Below are 18,482 nucleotides of genomic sequence, written 5' to 3' on the forward strand. Positions count from 1 at the left end.
CAAAACTGCTCTATCAAAGGAAAAGTTCAGCTCTGTGAGTTGAATCCAAGCATGACAAAGAAGTTTCTGAGAATACTTCTGTGTAGTTTTTATGTGAGGATATTCCCTTTTTCACTATTGGCCTCAAGGCACTCTAAAAGTGCACTTGCAGATTCTACAAAAAGAGAGTTTCAAAACTCCTCTCTCAAAAGAGGGATTCAACTCTCTGAGTTGAATGCACTCAGTACAAAGTAGTTACTGGAAATGCTTCTGTGTAGTTTTTATATGAAGATATTTCCTTTTTCACCACAGGCCTCCAAGCACTCCAAATGTGCCCTTGCAGATTCTACAAAAAGAGTGCTTCCAAACTGCTCTATCAAAAGAAAGTTTCAGCTCTGTGAGTTGAATGCAAACTTCACAAAGAAGTTTCTGAGAATGCTTCTGTGTGGATTTTATGTAAAGATATTTCCTTTTTCTCCATTGGCCTCAAAGCGCTCCAAATGTCCACTTGCAGATTCTACAAAAGGAGTGTTACAAAACTGCTCTATTAAAAGAAAGGTTCAACTCTATGAGTTGGATGCACACATCACAAAGTAGTTTCTGAGAATGCTTCTTTTTTTTTTTTTTTATCCTGTAATTTCACTTTAATGGTAAAATATTAGAAAGCTGCTTCCAGATCCCAACTTATTTAACATGTTCTTGAATATTACTTTACCCAATAAAGAAAATAAACGAAGTTAAAGAACATACACTTTTTCATGGGATTCAGTTAAGCTGTTTCATTGCTAAAGTTTAAAAAAGTGTTGTCTATAACTGCCATTTTTCCTTGAATTTGTCCTTATGGAAGAAAAAAAGAAATGCTTAGCAGTGGGTGAAATTACTAGAATGGAGTAAAAAATATCAAGATTGGGTAGCAGGAACAAAAGAAGTAAAACTCACTGATAATGCCTGAGTGGAAAGTTATGAATGGCTTCAATTTTAAAATGAGTTTAATATTTAAATTGTGGATCACACGTCTTGATTTGTTTTTAAGCTTTCAACCATAAATATTTTTAACTTCAGGAGGAAAGCACTGAGTACAAGCTGTGCAAAAATAGCACAGCTTATAGGGTACAATATACAGATGAAAATGAGAAACAAAAATAGTACAGCTTACAGGGTACAATATACAAATGAAAATGAGATATTTCAGTATTATGATGATCTTTTCCAAATTGAGGGAAAGCAGTATTCCTGTGAATCCGCTGAGAACTAATTAGTAGCTGATCTTGAAAAATATGCAGTTGTCATTTAACTAAACCAAAAGAAACATAATCGGGAATTAGCAGATTCATTATGGTGAGTCCATATTCAGTGATTCAGAAGTATTGCTTTCTTTTAACTGAAAATTAAAGAAGAAAATGCATTCTATTTTTAAATGTCTGTGAATATTTAAAAAGCATATAAACAGTCTCAGCAGCTATTTTAATAAAACTGCAGATAAGTTACCAATCACACAAGAGTGGCCTCAGTGCTTTTGCCATTCTCTTGGAAAGTTTAGTGTTAGTTTATTATTTTAATAATTTAAAAGACAACAGAAACATTAAACTATTTAAAAATGTGATTATTACTGTTTATATGTAAGATCAGGAAAGGACCCCAAGGATTTGGTGTTGCTTGAAACAAATACTGATTTTTTTCTAAATAAAAATCTATTCCTAAAAACAAGCTGATCACCAAGCCAGTTCCGAGGTGATTGATTTTGGGGAAGACTAAAATTCATTCTTACACCCCAGTGTCACTAAAGGAAGAAAAACAAAAAGGGATATTTTCTCTCATTGTTTCTGAGAATGCTTCTGTCCAGTATTTATGTGAAGACATTTCCTTTTTCACCAAAGCCCTCAAAGTGCTCCAAATGTCCACTTGCAGATTCTACAAAAAGAGTGCTTCAAAAATGCTCTATCAAAGGAAAGTTTCAGCTCTGTGAGTTGAATGCAAGCATGACAAAGAAGTTTCTGAGAATACTTCTGTGTAGTTTTTATGTGAAGATATTCCCTTTTTCACTATTGGCCTCAAGGCACTCTAAATGTCCACTTGCACATTCTACAAAAAGAGAGTTTCAAAACTCCTCTCTCAAAAGGAGGATTCAACTCTCTGAGTTGAATGCACTCAGTACAAAGAAGTTTCTGGAAATGCTTCTGTGTAGTTACTATGTGAAGATATTTCCTTTTTCACCACAGGCCTCCAAGCACTCCAAATGTGCCCTTGCAGATTCTACAAAAAGAGTGCTTCGAAACTGCTCTATCAAAAGAAAGTTTCAGCTCTGTGAGTTGAATGCAAACTTCACAAAGAAGTTTCTGAGAATGCTTCTGTGTGGATTTTATGTAAAGAGATTTCCTTTTTCTCCATTGGCCTCAAAGCGCTCCAAATGTCCACTTGCAGATTCTACAAAAGGAGTGTTACAAAACTGCTCTATTAAAAGAAAGGTTCAACTCTGTGAGTTGGATGCACACATCACAAAGAAGTTTCTGAGAATGCTTCTGTCCAGTTTTTATGTGAAGACATTTCCTTTTTCACCAAGGCCCTCAAAGTGCCCCAAATGTCCATTTGCAGATTCTACGAAAACAGTGTTTCAAAACTGCTCAATGAAAAGAAAGCTTCATCTCCGTGAGTTGAATGCACACATTGCAAGGTAGTTTCTGAGAATGCTTCCGTCTAGTTTCATGTCAAGGTATCCCGTTTCCAAAGAAGGCCTCTAAGCTTTAGAATTACACACTAGCAAATTCAGCAAAAAGAGTGTTTCAAAACTTTTCTGAAAAGAAAGGTTCAACTCTGTGAGTTGAATGCAAACATCACAAAGAAGTTTCTGAGAATGCTTCTGTGCAGTTTTTATGTGAAGAGTTTTGGTTTTTCTCCATTGGCCTCAAAGCGCTCCAAATGTCCACTTGCAGATTCTACAAAAAGAGTGTTTCAAAACTGCTCTATCAAAGGAAAGGTTCAACACTGTGAGTTGAATTCACGCATCACAAAGAAGTTTCTGAAAATACTTCTGTGTAGTTTTTATGTGAAGATATTACCTTTATCACTATAGGCTTCAAGGCACTCTAAATGTCCACTTGCAGACACTACAAAAAGAGAATTTCAAAACTGCTCTATCAAAAGAAAGATTCAACTCTGTGTGTTGAATGCACTCATCACAAAGAAGTTCCTGGAAATGCTTCTGTGTAGTTTTTAAGGGAAGATATTTCCTTTTTCACCGAAGGCCCCAAGCGCTCCAAATGTCCACTTGCAGATTCTACAAAAAGAGTGCTTCAAAACTGCTGTATCAAAAGAAAGTTTCAGCTCTGTGAGTTGAATGCAAACTTCACAAAGAAGTTTCTGAGAATGCTTCTGTGTGGATTTTATGTAAAAAGTTTTCCTTTTTCTCCATTGGCCTCAAAGCGCTCCAAATGTTCACTTGCAGATTCTACAAAAGGAGTGTTACAAAACTGCTCTATTAAAAGAAATGTTCAACTCTGTGAGTTGGATGCACACATCACAAAGAAGTTTCTGAGAATGCTTCTGTCCAGTTTTTATGTGAAGACATTTCCTTTTTCACCAAAGCCCTCAAAGTGCTCCAAATGTCCACTTGCAGATTCTACAAAAAGAGTGCTTCAAAACTGCTCTATCAAAGGAAAGGTTCAGCTCTGTGAGTTGAATGCAAGCATGACAAAGAAGTTTCTGAGAATACTTCTGTGTAGTTTTTATGTGAAGATATTCCCTTTTTCACTATTGGCCTCAAGGCACTCTAAATGTCCACTTGCAGATTCTACAAAAAGAGAGTTTCAAAACTCCTCTCTCAAAAGAATGATTCAACTCTCTGAGTTGAATGCACTCAGTACAAAGAAGTTTCTGGAAATGCTTCTGTGTAGTTTTTATGTGAAGATATTTCCTTTTTCACCACAGGCCTCCAAGCACTCCAAATGTGCCCTTGCAGATTCTACAAAAACAGTGCTTCAAAACTGCTGTATCAAAAGAAAGTTTCAGCTCTGTGAGTTGAATGCAAACTTCACAAAGAAGTTTCTGAGAATGCTTCTGTGTGGATTTTATGTAAAGAGTTTTCCTTTTTCTGCATTGGCCTCAAAGCGCTCCAAATGTTCACTTGCAGATTCTACAAAAGGAGTGTTACAAAACTGCTCTATTAAAAGAAATGTTCAACTCTGTGAGTTGGATGCACACATCACAAAGAAGTTTCTGAGAATGTTTCTGTCCAGTTTTTATGTGAAGACATTTCCTTTTTCACCAAAGCCCTCATAGTGCTCCAAATGTCCACTTGCAGATTCTACAAAAAGAGTGCTTCAAAACTGCTCTATCAAAGGAAAGGTTCAGCTCTGTGAGTTGAATCCAAGCATGACAAAGAAGTTTCTGAGAATACTTCTGTGTAGTTTTTATGTGAAGATATTCCCTTTTTCACTATTGCCCTCAAGGCACTCTAAATGTCCACTTGCAGATTCTACTAAAAGAGACTTTCAAAACTCCTCTCTCAATAGAAGGATACCACTCTCTGAGTTGAATGCACCCAGTACAAAGAAGTTACTGGAAATGCTTCTGTGTAGTTTTTATGTGAAGATATTTCCTTTTTCACCACAGGCCTCCAAGCACTCCAAATGTGCCCTTGCAGATACTACAAAAGGAGTGCTTCCAAACTGCTCTATCCAAAGAAAATTTCAGCTCTGTGAGTTGAATGCAAACATCACAAAGAAGTTTCTGAGAATGCTTCTGTGTGGATTTTATGTAAAGAGATTTCCTTTTTCTCCATTGGCCTCAAAGCGCTCCAAATGTCCACTTGCAGATTCTACAAAAGGAGTGTTACAAAACTGCTCTATTAAAAGAAAGGTTCAACTCTGTGAGTTGGATGCACACATCACAAAGAAGTTTCTGAGAATGCTTCTGTCCAGTTTTTATGTGAAGACATTTCCTTTTTCACCAAAGCCCTCAAAGTGCTCCAAATGTCCACTTGCAGATTCTACGAAAACAGTGTTTCAAAACTGCTCAATGAAAAGAAAGCTTCATCTCCGTGAGTTGAATGCACACATTACAAGGAAGTTTCTGAGAATGCTTCCGTCTAGTTTCATGTCAAGATATCCCGTTTCCAAAGAAGGCCTCTAAGCTTTAGAATTACACACTAGCAAATTCAGCAAAAAGAGTGTTTCAAAACTTTTCTGAAAAGAAAGGTTCAACTCTGTGAGTTGAATGCAAACATCACAAAGAAGTTTCTGAGAATGCTTCTGTGCAGTTTTTATGTGAAGAGTTTTGGTTTTTCTCCATTGGCCTCAAAGCGCTCCAAATGTCCACTTGGAGATTCTACAAAAAGAGTGTTTCAAAACTGCTCTATCAAAGGAAAGTTTCAACACTGTGAGTTGAATTCACGCATCACAAAGAAGTTTCTGAAAATACTTCTGTGTAGTTTTTATGTGAAGATATTACCTTTATCACTATAGGCTTCAAGGCACTCTAAATGTCCACTTGCAGACACTACAAAAAGAGAATTTCAAAACTGCTCTATCAAAAGAAAGATTCAACTCTGTGTGTTGAATGCACTCATCACAAAGAAGTTCCTGGAAATGCTTCTGTGTAGTTTTTAAGGGAAGATATTTCCTTTTTCACTGAAGGCCCCAAGCCCTCCAAATGTCCACTTGCAGATTCTACAAAAAGAGTGCTTCAAAACTGCTGTATCAAAAGAAAGTTTCAACTCTGTGAGTTGAATGCAAACATCACCAAGAAGTTCCTGAGAATGCTTCTGTGTGGATTTTATGTAAAGAGTTTTCCTTTTTCTCCATTGGCCTCAAAGCGCTCCAAATATTCACTTGCAGATTCTACAAAAGGAGTGATACAAAACTGCTCTATTAAAAGAAATGTTCAACTCTGTGAGTTGGATGCACACATCACAAAGAAGTTTCTGAGAATGCTTCTGTCCAGTTTTTATGTGAAGACATTTCCTTTTTCACCAAAGCCCTCAAAGTGCTCCAAATGTCCACTTGCAGATTCTACAAAAAGAGTGCTTCAAAACTGCTCTATCAAAGGAAAGGTTCAGCTCTGTGAGTTGAATACAAGCAAGACAAAGAAGTTTCTGAGAATACTTCTGTGTAGTTTTTATGTGAAGATATTCCCTTTTTCACTATTGGCCTCAAGGCACTCTAAATGTCCACTTGCAGATTCTACAAAAAGAGAGTTTCAAAACTCCTCTCTCAAAAGAAGGATTCAACTCTCTGAGTTGAATGCACTCAGTACAAAGAAGTTTCTGGAAATGCTTCTGTGTAGTTTCTATGTGAAGATATTTCCTTTTTCACCACAGGCCTCCAAGCACTCCAAATGTGCCCTTGCAGATTCTACAAAAACAGTGCTTCCAAACTGCTCTATCAAAAGAAAGTTTCAGCTCTGTGAGTTGAATGCAAACTTCACAAAGAAGTTTCTGAGAATGCTTCTGTGTGGATTTTATGTAAAGAGTTTTCCTTTTTCTCCATTGGCCTCAAAGCGCTCCAAATGTTCACTTGCAGACTCTACAAAAGGAGTGTTACAAAGCTGCTCTATTAAAAGAAATGTTCAACTCTGTGAGTTGGATGCACACATCACAAAGAAGTTTCTGAGAATGCTTCTGTCCAGTTTTTATGTGAAGACATTTCCTTTTTCACCAAAGCCCTCAAAGTGCTCCAAATGTCCCCTTGCAGATTCTACAAAAAGAGTGCTTCAAAACTGCTCTATCAAAGGAAAGGTTCAGCTCTGTGAGTTGAATCCAAGCATGACAAAGAAGTTTCTGAGAATACTTCTGTGTAGTTTTTATGTGAAGATATTCCCTTTTTCACTATTGCCCTCAAGGCACTCTAAATGTCCACTTGCAGATTCTACTAAAAGAGACTTTCAAAACTCCTCTCTCAAAAGAAGGATTCAACTCTGTGTGTTGAATGCACTCAGTACAAAGAAGTTACTGGAAATGCTTCTGTGTAGTTTTTATGTGAAGATATTTCCTTTTTCACTACAGGCCTCCAAGCACTCCAAATGTGCCCTTGCAGATACTACAAAAAGAGTGCTTCCAAACTGCTCTATCCAAAGAAAATTTCAGCTCTGTGAGTTGAATGCAAACATCACAAAGAAGTTTCAGAGAATGATTCTGTGTGGATTTTATGTAAAGAGATTTCCTTTTTCTCCATTGGCCTCAAAGCGCTCCAAATGTCCACTTGCAGATTCTACAAAAGGAGTGTTACAAAACTGCTCTATTAAAAGAAAGGTTCAACTCTGTGAGTTGGATGCACACATCACAAAGAAGTTTCTGAGAATGCTTCTGTCCAGTTTTTATGTGAAGACATTTCCTTTTTCACCAAAGCCCTCAAAGTGCTCCAAATGTCCACTTGCAGATTCTACGAAAACAGTGTTTCAAAACTGCTCAATGAAAAGAAAGCTTCATCTCCGTGAGTTGAATGCACACATTACAAGGAAGTTTCTGAGAATGCTTCCGTCTAGTTTCATGTCAAGATATCCCGTTTCCAAAGAAGGCCTCTAAGCTTTAGAATTACACACTAGCAAATTCAGCAAAAAGAGTGTTTCAAAACTTTTCTGAAAAGAAAGGTTCAACTCTGTGAGTTGAATGCAAACATCACAAAGAAGTTTCTGAGAATGCTTCTGTGCAGTTTTTATGTGAAGAGTTTTGGTTTTTCTCCATTGGCCTCAAAGCGCTCCAAATGTCCACTTGGAGATTCTACAAAAAGAGTGTTTCAAAACTGCTCTATCAAAGGAAAGTTTCTACACTGTTAGTTGAATTCACGCATCACAAAGAAGTTTCTGAAAATACTTCTGTGTAGTTTTTATGTGAAGATATTACCTTTATCACTATAGGCTTCAAGGCACTCTAAATGTCCACTTGCAGACACTACAAAAAGAGAATTTCAAAACTGCTCTATCAAAAGAAAGATTCAACTCTGTGTGTTGAATGCACTCCTCACAAAGAAGTTCCTGGAAATGCTTCTGTGTAGTTTTTAAGGGAAGATATTTCCTTTTTCACCGAAGGCCCCAAGCGCTCCAAATGTCCACTTGCAGATTCTACAAAAAGAGTGTTTCAAAACTGCTCTATCAAAGGAAAGGTTCAACACCGTGAGTTGAATTCACCCATCACAAAGAAGTTTCTGAAAATACTTCTGTGTAGTTTTTATGTGAAGATATTACCTTTATCACTATAGGCCTCAAGGCACTCTAAATCTCCACTTGCAGATACTACAAAAAGAGAATTTCAAAACTGCTCTATCAAAAGAAAGATTCAACTCTGTGAGTTGAATGCACTCATCACAAAGAAGTTTCTGGAAATGCTTTTGTGTAGTTTTTAAGGGAAGATATTTCCTTCTTCACCGAAGGCCCCAAGCGCAACAAATGTCCACTTGAAGATTCTACAAAAAGAGTGCTTCAAAACTGCTCTATCAAAGGAAAGGTTCAGCTCTGTGAGTTGAATCCAAGCATGACAAAGAAGTTTCTGAGAATACTTCTGTGTAGTTTTTATGTGAAGATATTCCCTTTTTCACTATTGCCCTCAAGGCACTCTAAATGTCCACTTGCAGATTCTACTAAAAGAGACTTTCAAAACTCCTCTCTCAAAAGAAGGATTCAACTCTCTGAGTTGAATGCACTCAGTACAAAGAAGTTACTGGAAATGCTTCTGTGTAGTTTTTATGTGAAGATATTTCCTTTTTCACCACAGGCCTCCAAGCACTCCAAATGTGCCCTTGCAGATACTACAAAAAGAGTGCTTCCAAACTGCTCTATCCAAAGAAAATTTCAGCTCTGTGAGTTGAATGGAAACATCACAAAGAAGTTTCTGAGAATGCTTCTGTGTGGATTTTATGTAAAGAGATTTCCTTTTTCTCCATTGGCCTCAAAGCGCTCCAAATGTCCACTTGCAGATTCTACAAAAGGAGTGTTACAAAACTGCTCTATTAAAAGAAAGGTTCAACTCTGTGAGTTGGATGCACACATCACAAAGAAGTTTCTGAGAATGCTTCTGTCCAGTTTTTATGTGAAGACATTTCCTTTTTCACCAAAGCCCTCAAAGTGCTCCAAATGTCCACTTGCAGATTCTTCAAAAAGAGTGCTTCAAAACTGCTCTATCAAAGGAAAGGTTCAGCTCTGTGAGTTGAATCCAAGCGTGAAAAAGAAGTTTCTGAGAATACTTCTGTGTAGTTTTTATGTGAAGATATTCCCTTTTTCACTATTGCCCTCAAGGCACTCTAAATGTCCACTTGCAGATTCTACTAAAAGAGACTTTCAAAACTCCTCTCTCAAAAGAAGGATTCAACTCTGTGTGTTGAATGCACTCAGTACAAAGAAGTTACTGGAAATGCTTCTGTGTAGTTTTTATGTGAAGATATTTCCTTTTTCACTACAGGCCTCCAAGCACTCCAAATGTGCCCTTGCAGATACTACAAAAAGAGTGCTTCCAAACTGCTCTATCCAAAGAAAATTTCAGCTCTGTGAGTTGAATGCAAACATCACAAAGAAGTTTCTGAGAATGCTTCTGTGTGGATTTTATGTAAAGAGATTTCCTTTTTCTCCATTGGCCTCAAAGCGCTCCAAATGTCCACTTGCAGATTCTACAAAAGGAGTGTTACAAAACTGCTCTATTAAAAGAAAGGTTCAACTCTGTGAGTTTTATGCACACATCACAAAGAAGTTTCTGAGAATGCTTCTGTCCAGTTTTTATGTGAAGACATTTCCTTTTTCACCAAAGCCCTCAAAGTGCTCCAAATGTCCACTTGCAGATTCTACGAAAACAGTGTTTCAAAACTGCTCAATGAAAAGAAAGCTTCATCTCCGTGAGTTGAATGCACACATTACAAGGAAGTTTCTGAGAATGCTTCCGTCTAGTTTCATGTCAAGATATCCCGTTTCCAAAGAAGGCCTCTAAGCTTTAGAATTACACACTAGCAAATTCAGCAAAAAGAGTGTTTCAAAACTTTTCTGAAAAGAAAGGTTCAACTCTGTGAGTTGAATGCAAACATCACAAAGAAGTTTCTGAGAATGCTTCTGTGCAGTTTTTATGTGAGGAGTTTTGGTTTTTCTCCATTGGCCTCAAAGCGCTCCAAATGTCCACTTGCAGATTCTACAAAAAGAGTGTTTCAAAACTGCTCTATCAAAGGAAAGGTTCAACACTGTGAGTTGAATTCACGCATCACAAAGAAGTTTCTGAAAATACTTCTGTGTAGTTTTTATGTGAAGATATTACCTTTATCACTATAGGCTTCAAGGCACTCTAAATGTCCACTTGCAGACACTACAAAAAGAGAATTTCAAAACTGCTCTATCAAAAGAAAGATTCAACTCTGTGTGTTGAATGCACTCATCACAAAGAAGTTCCTGGAAATGCTTCTGTGTAGTTTTTAAGGGAAGATATTTCCTTTTTCACTGAAGGCCCCAAGCCCTCCAAATGTCCACTTGCAGATTCTACAAAAAGAGTGCTTCAAAACTGCTGTATCAAAAGAAAGTTTCAACTCTGTGAGTTGAATGCAAACATCACCAAGAAGTTCCTGAGAATGCTTCTGTGTGGATTTTATGTAAAGAGTTTTCCTTTTTCTCCATTGGCCTCAAAGCGCTCCAAATATTCACTTGCAGATTCTACAAAAGGAGTGATACAAAACTGCTCTATTAAAAGAAATGTTCAACTCTGTGAGTTGGATGCACACATCACAAAGAAGTTTCTGAGAATGCTTCTGTCCAGTTTTTATGTGAAGACATTTCCTTTTTCACCAAAGCCCTCAAAGTGCTCCAAATGTCCACTTGCAGATTCTACAAAAAGAGTGCTTCAAAACTGCTCTATCAAAGGAAAGGTTCAGCTCTGTGAGTTGAAAACAAGCAAGACAAAGAAGTTTCTGAGAATACTTCTGTGTAGTTTTTATGTGAAGATATTCCCTTTTTCACTATTGGCCTCAAGGCACTCTAAATGTCCACTTGCAGATTCTACAAAAAGAGAGTTTCAAAACTCCTCTCTCAAAAGAAGGATTCAACTCTCTGAGTTGAATGCACTCAGTACAAAGAAGTTTCTGGAAATGCTTCTGTGTAGTTTCTATGTGAAGATATTTCCTTTTTCACCACAGGCCTCCAAGCACTCCAAATGTGCCCTTGCAGATTCTACAAAAACAGTGCTTCCAAACTGCTCTATCAAAAGAAAGTTTCAGCTCTGTGAGTTGAATGCAAACTTCACAAAGAAGTTTCTGAGAATGCTTCTGTGTGGATTTTATGTAAAGAGTTTTCCTTTTTCTCCATTGGCCTCAAAGCGCTCCAAATGTTCACTTGCAGACTCTACAAAAGGAGTGTTACAAAGCTGCTCTATTAAAAGAAATGTTCAACTCTGTGAGTTGGATGCACACATCACAAAGAAGTTTCTGAGAATGCTTCTGTCCAGTTTTTATGTGAAGACATTTCCTTTTTCACCAAAGCCCTCAAAGTGCTCCAAATGTCCACTTGCAGATTCTACAAAAAGAGTGCTTCAAAACTGCTCTATCAAAGGAAAGGTTCAGCTCTGTGAGTTGAATCCAAGCATGACAAAGAAGTTTCTGAGAATACTTCTGTGTAGTTTTTATGTGAAGATATTCCCTTTTTCACTATTGCCCTCAAGGCACTCTAAATGTCCACTTGCAGATTCTACTAAAAGAGACTTTCAAAACTCCTCTCTCAAAAGAAGGATTCAACTCTGTGTGTTGAATGCACTCAGTACAAAGAAGTTACTGGAAATGCTTCTGTGTAGTTTTTATGTGAAGATATTTCCTTTTTCACCACAGGCCTCCAAGCACTCCAAATGTGCCCTTGCAGATACTACAAAAAGAGTGCTTCCAAACTGCTCTATCCAAAGAAAATTTCAGCTCTGTGAGTTGATTTCAAACATCACAAAGAAGTTTCTGAGAATGCTTCTGTGTGGATTTTATGTAAAGAGATTTCCTTTTTCTCCATTGGCCTCAAAGCGCTCCAAATGTCCACTTGCAGATTCTACAAAAGGAGTGTTACAAAACTGCTCTATTAAAAGAAAGGTTCAACTCTGTGAGTTGGATGCACACATCACAAAGAAGTTTCTGAGAATGCTTCTGTCCAGTTTTTATGTGAAGACATTTCCTTTTTCACCAAAGCCCTCAAAGTGCTCCAAATGTCCACTTGCAGATTCTACGAAAACAGTGTTTCAAAACTGCTCAATGAAAAGAAATCTTCATCTCCGTGAGTTGAATGCACACATTACAAGGAAGTTTCTGAGAATGCTTCCGTCTAGTTTCATGTCAAGATATCCCGTTTCCAAAGAAGGCCTTTAAGCTTTAGAATTACACACTAGCAAATTCAGCAAAAAGAGTGTTTCAAAACTTTTCTGAAAAGAAAGGTTCAACTCTGTGAGTTGAATGCAAACATCACAAAGAAGTTTCTGAGAATGCTTCTGTGCAGTTTTTATGTGAAGAGTTTTGGTTTTTCTCCATTGGCCTCAAAGCGCTCCAAATGTCCACTTGGAGATTCTACAAAAAGAGTGTTTCAAAACTGCTCTATCAAAGGAAAGGTTCAACACTGTGAGTTGAATTCACGCATCACAAAGAAGTTTCTGAAAATACTTCTGTGTAGTTTTTATGTGAAGATATTACCTTTATCACTATAGGCTTCAAGGCACTCTAAATGTCCACTTGCAGACACTACAAAAAGAGAATTTCAAAACTGCTCTATCAAAAGAAAGATTCAACTCTGTGTGTTGAATGCACTCATCACAAAGAAGTTCCTGGAAATGCTTCTGTGTAGTTTTTAAGGGAAGATATTTCCTTTTTCACCGAAGGCCCCAAGCGCTCCAAATGTCCACTTGCAGATTCTACAAAAAGAGTGTTTCAAAACTGCTCTATCAAAGGAAAGGTTCAACACCGTGAGTTGAATTCACGCATCACAAAGAAGTTTCTGAAAATACTTCTGTGTAGTTTTTATGTGAAGATATTACCTTTATCACTATAGGCCTCAAGGCACTCTAAATGTCCACTTGCAGATACTACAAAAAGAGAATTTCAAAACTGCTCTATCAAAAGAAAGATTCAACTCTGTGAGTTGAATGCACTCATCACAAAGAAGTTTCTGGAAATGCTTCTGTGTAGTTTTTAAGGGAAGATATTTCCTTTTTCACCGAAGGCCCCAAGCGCTACAAATGTCCACTTGCAGATTCTACAAAAAGAGTGCTTCAAAACTGCTCTATCAAAGGAAAGGTTCAGCTCTGTGAGTTGAATCCAAGCATGACAAAGAAGTTTCTGAGAATACTTCTGTGTAGTTTTTATGTGAAGATATTCCCTTTTTCACTATTGCCCTCAAGGCACTCTAAATGTCCACTTGCAGATTCTACTAAAAGAGACTTTCAAAACTCCTCTCTCAAAAGAAGGATTCAACTCTCTGAGTTGTATGCACTCAGTACAAAGAAGTTACTGGAAATGCTTCTGTGTAGTTTTTATGTGAAGATATTTCCTTTTTCACCACAGGCCTCCAAGCACTCCAAATGTGCCCTTGCAGATACTACAAAAAGAGTGCTTCCAAACTGCTCTATCCAAAGAAAATTTCAGCTCTGTGAGTTGAATGCAAACATCACAAAGAAGTTTCTGAGAATGCTTCTGTGTGGATTTTATGTAAAGAGATTTCCTTTTTCTCCATTGGCCTCAAAGCGCTCCAAATGTCCACTTGCAGATTCTACAAAAGGAGTGTTACAAAACTGCTCTATTAAAAGAAAGGTTCAACTCTGTGAGTTGGATGCACACATCACAAAGAAGTTTCTGAGAATGCTTCTGTCCAGTTTTTATGTGAAGACATTTCCTTTTTCACCAAAGCCCTCAAAGTGCTCCAAATGTCCACTTGCAGATTCTACAAAAAGAGTGCTTCAAAACTGCTCTATCAAAGGAAAGGTTCAGCTCTGTGAGTTGAATCCAAGCATGAAAAAGAAGTTTCTGAGAATACTTCTGTGTAGTTTTAATGTGAAGATATTCCCTTTTTCACTATTGCCCTCAAGGCACTCTAAATGTCCACTTGCAGATTCTACTAAAAGAGACTTTCAAAACTCCTCTCTCAAAAGAAGGATTCAACTCTGTGTGTTGAATGCACTCAGTACAAAGAAGTTACTGGAAATGCTTCTGTGTAGTTTTTATGTGAAGATATTTCCTTTTTCACCACAGGCCTCCAAGCACTCCAAATGTGCCCTTGCAGATACTACAAAAAGAGTGCTTCCAAACTGCTCTATCCAAAGAAAATTTCAGCTCTGTGAGTTGAATGCAAACATCACAAAGAAGTTTCTGAGAATGCTTCTGTGTGGATTTTATGTAAAGAGATTTCCTTTTTCTCCATTGGCCTCAAAGCGCTCCAAATGTCCACTTGCAGATTCTACAAAAGGAGTGTTACAAAACTGCTCTATTAAAAGAAAGGTTCAACTCTGTGAGTTGGATGCACACATCACAAAGAAGTTTCTGAGAATGCTTCTGTCCAGTTTTTATGTGAAGACATTTCCTTTTTCACCAAAGCCCTCAAAGTGCTCCAAATGTCCACTTGCAGATTCTACGAAAACAGTGTTTCAAGACTGCTCAATGAAAAGAAAGCTTCATCTCCGTGAGTTGAATGCACACATTACAAGGAAGTTTCTGAGAATGCTTCCGTCTAGTTTCATGTCAAGATATCCCGTTTCCAAAGAAGGCCTCTAAGCTTTAGAATTACACACTAGCAAATTCAGCAAAAAGAGTGTTTCAAAACTTTTCTGAAAAGAAAGGTTCAACTCTGTGAGTTGAATGCAAACATCACAAAGAAGTTTCTGAGAATGCTTCTGTGCAGTTTTTATGTGAAGAGTTTTGGTTTTTCTCCATTGGCCTCAAAGCGCTCCAAATGTCCACTTGCAGATTCTACAAAAAGAGTGTTTCAAAACTGCTCTATCAAAGGAAAGGTTCAACACTGTGAGTTGAATTCACGCATCACAAAGAAGTTTCTGAAAATACTTCTGTGTAGTTTTTATGTGAAGATATTACCTTTATCACTATAGGCTTCAAGGCACTCTAAATGTCCACTTGCAGACACTACAAAAAGAGAATTTCAAAACTGCTCTATCAAAAGAAAGATTCAACTCTGTGTGTTGAATGCACTCATCACAAAGAAGTTCCTGGAAATGCTTCTGTGTAGTTTTTAAGGGAAGATATTTCCTTTTTCACCGAAGGCCCCAAGCGCTCCAAATGTCCACTTGCAGATTCTACAAAAAGAGTGCTTCAAAACTGCTCTATCAAAAGAAAGTTTCAGCTCTGTGAGTTGAATGCAAACTTCACAAAGAAGTTTCTGAGAATGCTTCTGTGTGGATTTTATGTAAAGAGTTTTCCTTTTTCTCCATTGGCCTCAAAGCGCTCCAAATGTTCACTTGCAGATTCTACAAAAGGAGTGTTACAAAACTGCTCTATTAAAAGAAATGTTCAACTCTGTGAGTTGGATGCACACATCACAAAGAAGTTTCTGAGAATGCTTCTGTCCAGTTTTTATGTGAAGACATTTCCTTTTTCACCAAAGCCCTCAAAGTGCTCCAAATGTCCACTTGCAGATTCTACAAAAAGAGTGCTTCAAAACTGCTCTATCAAAGGAAAGGTTCAGCTCTGTGAGTTGAATGCAAGCAAGACAAAGAAGTTTCTGAGAATACTTCTGTGTAGTTTTTATGTGAAGATATTCCCTTTTTCACTATTGGCCTCAAGGCACTCTAAATGTCCACGTGCAGATTCTACAAAAAGAGAGTTTCAAAACTCCTCTCTCAAAAGAAGTATTCAACTCTCTGAGTTGAATGCACTCAGTACAAAGAAGTTTCTGGATATGCTTCTGTGTAGTTTCTATGTGAAGATATTTCCTTTTTCACCACAGGCCTCCAAGCACTCCAAATGTGCCCTTGCAGATTCCACAAAAACAGTGCTTCAAAACTGCTGTATCAAAAGAAAGTTTCAGCTCTGTGAGTTGAATGCAAACTTCACAAAGAAGTTTCTGAGAATGCTTCTGTGTGGATTTTATGTAAAGAGTTTTCCTTTTTCTCCATTGGCCTCAAAGCGCTCCAAATGTTCACTTGCAGATTCTACAAAAGGAGTGTTACAAAGCTGCTCTATTAAAAGAAATGTTCAACTCTGTGAGTTGGATGCACACATCACAAAGAAGTTTCTGAGAATGCTTCTGTCCAGTTTTTATGTGAAGACATTTCCTTTTTCACCAAAGCCCTCAAAGTGCTCCAAATGTCCACTTGCAGATTCTACAAAAAGAGTGCTTCAAAACTGCTCTATCAAAGGAAAGGTTCAGCTCTGTGAGTTGAATGCAAGCATGACAAAGAAGTTTCTGAGAATACTTCTGTGTAGTTTTTATGTGAAGATATTCCCTTTTTCACTATTGGCCTCAAGGCACTCTAAATGTCCACTTGCAGATTCTACAAAAAGAGAGTTTCAAAACTCCTCTCTCAAAAGAAGGATTCAACTCTGTGTGTTGAATGCACTCAGTACAAAGAAGTTACTGGAAATGCTTCTGTGTAGTTTTTATGTGAAGATATTTCCTTTTTCCCCACAGGCCTCCAAGCACTCCAAATGTGCCCTTGCAGATACTACAAAAAGAGTGCTTCCAAACTGCTCTATCCAAAGAATATTTCAGCTCTGTGAGTTGAATGCAAACATCACAAAGAAGTTTCTGAGAATGCTTCTGTGTGGATTTTATGTAAAGAGATTTCCTTTTTCTCCATTGGCCTCAAAGCGATCCAAATGTCCACTTGCAGATTCTACAAAAGGAATGTTACAAAACTGCTCTATTAAAAGAAAGGTTCAACTCTGTGAGTTGGATGCACACATCACAAAGAAGTTTCTGAGAATGCTTCTGTCCAGTTTTTATGTGAAGACATTTCCTTTTTCACCAAAGCCCTCAAAGTGCTCCAAATGTCCACTTGCAGATTCTACGAAAACAGTGTTTCAAAACTGCTCAATGAAAAGAAAGCTTCATCTCCGTGAGTTGAATGCACACATTACAAGGAAGTTTCTGAGAATGCTTCCGTCTAGTTTCATGTCAAGATATCCCGTTTCCAAAGAAGGCCTCTAACCTTTAGAATTACACACTAGCAAATTCAGCAAAAGGAGTGTTTCAAAACTTTTCTGAAAAGAAAGGTTCAACTCTGTGAGTTGAATGCAAACATCACAAAGAAGTTTCTGAGAATGCTTCTGTGCAGTTTTTATGTGAAGAGTTTTGGTTTTTCTCCATTGGCCTCAAAGCGCTCCAAATGTCCACTTGCAGATTCTACAAAAAGAGTGTTTCAAAACTGCTCTATCAAAGGAAAGGTTCAACACTGTGAGTTGAATTCACGCATCACAAAGAAGTTTCTGAAAATACTTCTGTGTAGTTTTTATGTGAAGATATTACCTTTATCACTATAGGCTTCAAGGCACTCTAAATGTCCACTTGCAGACACTACAAAAAGAGAATTTCAAAACTGCTCTATCAAAAGAAAGATTCAACTCTGTGTGTTGAATGCACTCATCACAAAGAAGTTCCTGGAAATGCTTCTGTGTAGTTTTTAAGGGAAGATATTTCCTTTTTCACCGAAGGCCCCAAGCGCTCCAAATGTCCACTTTTAGATTCTACAAAATGAGTGCTTCAAAACTGCTCTATCAAAAGAAAGTTTCAGCTCTGTGAGTTGAATGCAAAATTCACAAAGAAGTTTCTGAGAATGCTTCTGTGTGGATTTTATGTAAAGAGTTTTCCTTTTTCTCCATTGGCCTCAAAGCGCTCCAAATGTTCACTTGCAGATTCTACAAAAGGAGTGTTACAAAACTGCTCTATTAAAAGAAATGTTCAACTCTGTGAGTTGGATGCCCACATCACAAAGAAGTTTCTGAGAATGCTTCTGTCCAGTTTTTATGTGAAGACATTTCCTTTTTCACCAAAGCCCTCAAAGTGCTCCAAATGTCCACTTGCAGATTCTACAAAAAGAGTGCTTCAAAACTGCTCTATCAAAGGAAAGGTTCAGCTCTGTGAGTTGAATGCAAGCATGACAAAGAAGTTTCTGAGAATACTTCTGTGTAGTTTTTATGTGAAGATATTCCCTTTTTCACTATTGGCCTCAAGGCACTCTAAATGTCCACTTGCAGATTCCACAAAAAGAGAGTTTCAAAACTCCTCTCTCAAAAGAAGGATTCAACTCTCTGAGTTGAATGCACTCAGTACAAAGAAGTTTCTGGAAATGCTTCTGTGTAGTTTCTATGTGAAGATATTTCCTTTTTCACCACAGGCCTCCAAGCACTCCAAATGTGCCCTTGCAGATTCTACAAAAAGAGTGCTTCCAAACTGCTCTATCAAAAGAAAGTTTCAGCTCTGTGAGTTGAATGCAAAGATCACAAAGAAGTTTCTGAGAATGCTTCTGTGTGGATTTTATGTAAAGAGATTTCCTTTATCTCCATTGGCCTCAAAGCGCTCCAAATGTCCACTTGCAGATTCTACAAAAAGAGTGTTTCAAAACTGCTCTATCAAAGGAAAGG

This window comes from Gorilla gorilla, chromosome 8 (genome assembly GCF_029281585.2).
Source record: "Gorilla gorilla gorilla isolate KB3781 chromosome 8, NHGRI_mGorGor1-v2.1_pri, whole genome shotgun sequence".
Classification (NCBI taxonomy): domain Eukaryota; kingdom Metazoa; phylum Chordata; class Mammalia; order Primates; family Hominidae; genus Gorilla; species Gorilla gorilla.